General features: G+C 43.9%; 1 protein-coding gene across 2 annotated transcripts in view; it reads left to right on the top strand.

The window, feature by feature from the left end:
• The first annotated feature begins 4,920 nt into the window (after positions 1-4,920).
• entpd6 (ectonucleoside triphosphate diphosphohydrolase 6) overlaps positions 4,921-5,213 on the top strand; it is a 55,530-nt gene continuing 55,237 nt past the window's right edge. The window contains exon 1 of one of the 2 annotated variants that reach the window (XM_048600660.1): positions 4,921-4,942. The gene's annotated coding sequence lies outside the window, so the exon portion shown is untranslated. The remainder of the gene's footprint in view (positions 4,943-5,213) is intronic. The other variant, XM_048600659.1, reaches the window with a different exon arrangement.

A 5,213-nucleotide genomic window follows, 5' to 3' on the forward strand; every position in this document is an offset into this window, starting at 1 on the left:
ATACACTCACTAGAGTCCTCTGACACTCCCCAAATAGTCACAGAATATAAAAGCTAATACCTGATCAGGATAGCTGCTGCTGCTAACGAGGGCTGCACTGGCTGGGGGCTGCACTTGATGTTGTCACCACGTCCTTGACGTAGGGTCTGCTTCTACAATGGTTGCTCTCCGGAGTTTTCGCTGACTGCATGCCCTGAGGGTCGTCTTTTTATTCTTTCTCTTGTCTCTCTCGAGTTGTGCTGTTGTCCCGTTGGCTCAGGCTAATTCACTTATCGCATGTCTTTACCTTATTGGCCCTGGCCCAGACACTTAGGTAGCATTACTTCATTATTTCTTGTCCAAATAGGCTTTTGCATTACCTCATTATTTTTTGCAGAACTTAGTTAATTCAAACTGGTTTAATTCGGCTCAAACTAGCACCTGGGCGCAGGTCATTTTTATTTCACAAGCTACTTCTTTCTTCATTTCAGCACCTTTGCATTCGGTACCTTCTGTTAGCGATGTCAGTGGCTGGTACACCCCTCGCTCTCTTTAACTTTCTGCAGCCTCTGGCTAACTTCTCCCCAGGCAGTGGTGTCAGCAGCTTGTACCTTTCTCCTTCTATCTCTCTGCAGCCTCTGGCTAACAGGTAACCTTATAGAAGTTTATAAAATCATAACGGCATAGATAGGGTGAATGGCCAAGGTCTTTTCCCTAGGGAGAGGGAGTATAAAATTAGAGAGCATAGGTTTAAGGTGAGAGGGAAAAGATTTAGAAGGGACCTAAGGGGCAACGGTTTTCACTCAAGAGGGTGGTGCACATATGGAATGAGCTGGTAGAGGAAGTGGTGGAGGCTGGTACATTTGAAAGGCATCTAGATGGGTATGAATAGGAAGAGTTTAGAGGGATATGGGCCAAATGCTGGCAAACGGGATAGATTTATTTGGGATATCTGGTAGGCATGGGCAAGTTAGACTGAAGGGTCTGTTTCCACGCTGTACCGGTCTATGACTCTAGAACATATTGCAAATAGCGGGATTCCAGGTCAGCCCACAATAAAACAGAAAAATAAAGTCACGTCTTTTAGTTGAAATTTTCTTCAGGATCCGAGCCGGCAAGACATTGTAGCTGTTGCTGGTATGCAGACTTGAGCAGCAAAAAATCCCACAAGACCTAAGTTGAGTAAAAGAACTCATAGGCCAGTATCCAGGATGGTGCAAACCGTGAAAAGTCCATCTACATCTAATGTGGAGCAGTTAGATTGCTTAGCAACATCCAAATCAGAACCAATCAAATAAACATTTGGTTAAATGTTCATCCAGTTCTAATGGAGATTGGTACCAGCACAGCCATTTCAGTGATCACAGAACCAGTCTTCAATAAAATTCATTCTGGACTTCACCCCTTAAGTTTGTGTAAGATTTCAGCTAGACTGAGAATCTATACCAGGGAACTTTACAGATTAAGGGTACAACTTCTGTTCCAATGTCTTATAAGAAGCAGTTGGTAGTAAAAGACTCAGGCCCAAGTTTCATAGGGTGAAATTGGTTGAGAAAGATTGTAGATTGGCTCAACATTTTTTGATTAGAAAACAGCCACCTGAGTGAAGTCCTAATTATATAGCCAGGAATTTTTTCAGGAAGATCTAGGAACTATCACAGGAGCCAAGGCACCCTTGCATGTTGAATAAGAAGAAATTCCATGATTCTGCAAGGCCCACCCAGTGCTCTTTGTCTTACTGGCAAAAGTAGAGGCAGAAAGCAGAAGGCTGGAAAGCTAAGGAATCATAAAATCAATTTGCGGAATCCCTCACATAGAGGATTTACGTGCAAAGCTGGCAGAGGGAAAGGGCTGTCCTTCCTGAAGCTGGACATGACCCATGTGTATTTGCAATTTTGGTTAAATGAGAATTCCCTGAGGTATATACAATAAATACTCATAAGGGCTTGTACCAATATATGAGACTGCCATTTGAGGTATTGCCAGCCTTTGCAATTCTTCAGTAGACGATGAAGAATATTTTACAAGGTCTACCCCAGACTGCCATTTATCTAGATGATTGTTGGTATCAGGGAAGACCAATAAGGAGAACTTTGAGAAATTGGACATAGTACTTCTGCGTTTCTCTCAGGCGGGCATATTCCTTGAAAGGGAAAAATGTACATTCCAGGCACCTCAAGTGGGCTACAGAGCTGACAGGACCGGGTTACACTCGTTGGAAGATAAAGTGAGGGTGATCAAAGATGCCCCAGCTCTTACCTCTGTACCAGAGCTTAGGCCTTTCCTTGAGCTGGTGAATTATTATGGAAAGTTCATACATAAACTGGCCTCCATGCTGGCACCTTTGCATCAACTCTTTAAAAAAAGTTCAGCCTTGGAAATGGTCACGCAGCCAAGCCATAGCTTTCAGAGAGGTGAAGAAACAGCTATCACCTTCCAAGGTGTTGACACACTATGATCACAAGTGAGATCTGGTATTGACATGTGATGCCTCCCCATACAGCATCAGGGTGGTATTTGCTGTTGTGAAGTTGGGTACAGTACTTGTGGATTGGGAGGCTGGAAGTTAGAATTTCGTGTTTGTAAATGCTAGGGGGGAAGGCATTGTGTGGCGCCTTTTAAAGATGATGTGCTTTTTCTGTGCTTAGAGATTTAAAATGGACGTCTGTGAGAAGTAGCTTGAAAGTTTGCAAGTACACAAAGAGCACTGGAATTGAAACATTTGTATCAAAAGGCTGTACAGTTAGCAGGCCAAGCAGCAGTTTTTACCAAGACAACAGGCTTTTGAATTTCGCCAATGAATTTGAACCAGGCACTTGGATACCAAAAACCAATCAAATTTAAATATGATGGTTTTGACAACATATGGTTATGCCATTAAAGGTATAAAAGAAGGGGCAGTTGGACAAAACCTTAGAGTTAACTGCCATCTGCCAGAGCTAACAGCCCTCAGCTCTCAATTGCTGCCTCTCACAGCCTCGTCTATGTCTTGGAGAAAGCACTATCTAAATAACAAAGGTACCCACGGCGCAACTAGTTAATATTCCTGACAGAAGAATCTTCAGAGAAGACATAGAACATTCCGGAAGACACGTAACCTGGCTGTAATTTTGAGAAACTAAATTGTATTTTTTAAATTTTTATCTTATATAAGTGGGACTTGTATTTATTGGAACACGTACATTAGAATCTTGCATTGTTTGGCAATAGTTAGTGGACTGAAGGGATTTATTCGGTTTATTAATAGTTCAGTTAATTTGTTCACTGTTCAAGTTAAATAAATAAATTGTTACTTGTTGATTTTAAAGTGAGTGTTAAGGGTTTATTTACTTAAGCACTAGAAGTTGCTGAAATTAGGTACCACCACTTTTCACATTCCTTTTACAGATTACAGGGCGAGGTGCTCCTCTTTCGGTATTTCGATTTTAGCTCTCAGAGGACAGGTCAACCTATGCTTTATAATATTGCTCATAGGTCGCCCAGCGGAGAGGAACACCCAGTAGCATATTCATCCAGGATTTTGGCTAATGCACAGCTTAAATACACCTAGATAGAGAAAGAAGGTTTGGCAGTCATTTTGGACTCAGAGTTCCACCAATACCTTTACACGCTTAGTTTGCAATAATAACTGACCACAAACTCCCACTAGGTTTAGTTAAACAAGGCAGTGTCACCCATACCTTCAGGTCGAATTTAGCGGTAGGCTCTAATTCTAAGTGTGTATAATTACAAGTTGGAACATAGGAACACCGTCTGGAAGGCCAAGTAGTGAAAGCGGATATGCAAGAGGTGGTACTGCATTGGAAGGGTTTTAAATTTTCTGGACACATTTCCAGTCACAGCTGACAATCTTAGACTTTGGACACAGAAAGATCCAGTCCTGGCAAAACTGAAATAGTTGCTGGTGATAGTGGAAACCAAAGGGCTGTCACACCAGAAACGAAACCTTTTTGGACCCAGAGAGACCAGATCACAGTACAGGAAGGCATGTTATTATAGGGTGCAAGAATGATTGTCCAGATCAAAGGTCGCCGCCAGATACTGGTTGAACTCCATCAGAGTAATCCAGGGGTTCCAAAATATTTTGGTGGGACGTTATGTGGCCAGGAATAGATGCAAACATAGCTACATTGGTGGGACAGTGCCCAGAGTGCCAATAAGGACAAAAATTACTGCTAGCAGCTCCCCCCACATTCTTGAGAATGCCTGGGTAATCCCAGCACTTGGTTACGTCGTCTATACAGATCCTTTCATGCATAGGGTTCATTCATCAAATATGGGGACGATGATAGAAAAATTGCACGCATCTTTTACAGTTCACAGACACCTGGTCACAGACAACAGGTCACCATTTACCCGCAGAGAGTTTGAGTGTTTCCTAAAGTCGAATGATATTCATCATTTAAGAAGAGCTCCACACCATTCATCATCTGGCAGAAAGAGCCATCCAAACTTTGCAGGCGGGTTTAAAGAAACAGTCTACAACTTCACTAGATACCACACAAAATATTTGATTATTACCACCACCCCTCCTGCAAGTACAGGGATAGGTCCAGCAGAGTTGCTAATGGGGAGAAGACTACACACCAGCTTAAGTCTGATCTTGGGCCAAGGGTCTGTTTCCACACTGTAGGGATTCTATGATATGATTCCCAGGTAGTGCTGATGGAGAGAGAGGTGGAGAGCGTGCATACGGAGGCGTAGCACTGATGGAAATCTCAGGATGCGGCGAGAGCAGCTGAGGTCTAACGCAAGACAACAAGGTGCAGGGCTGGATGAACACAGCAGGCCAATCAGCATCATAGGAGCAGAAAGGCTGATGTTTCGGGCCTAGACCCATCATCAGAAAAGGGGGAGGGGAACAGGGTTCTGAAATAAATAGGGAGAGAGTGGGAGGCGGATAGAAGATGGATAGAGGAGAGGAAACAGACAAGTCGAAGAGGTGGGGATGGAGCCAGTAAAGGTGAGGAGTTAGGGAGGGGATAGGTCAGTCCAGGGAGGACGGACAGGTCAAGGGGGCGGGATGAGGTTAGTAGGTAGGAGATGGGGGTGCGGCTTGAGGTGGGAGGAGGGGATAGGTGGGAGGAAGAACAGGTTAGGGAGGCGGGGATGAGCTGGACTGGTTTTGGGATGCGGTAGGGGGAGGGGAGATTTTGAAGCTTGTGAAATCCACATTGATACCATTGGGCTGCAGGGTTCCCAAGCGGAATATGAGTTGCTGTTCCTGCAACCTT

Source organism: Rhincodon typus, chromosome 9 (assembly GCF_021869965.1).
Source record: "Rhincodon typus isolate 14 chromosome 9, sRhiTyp1.1, whole genome shotgun sequence".
In the NCBI taxonomy this organism is placed as follows: Eukaryota; Metazoa; Chordata; class Chondrichthyes; order Orectolobiformes; family Rhincodontidae; genus Rhincodon; species Rhincodon typus.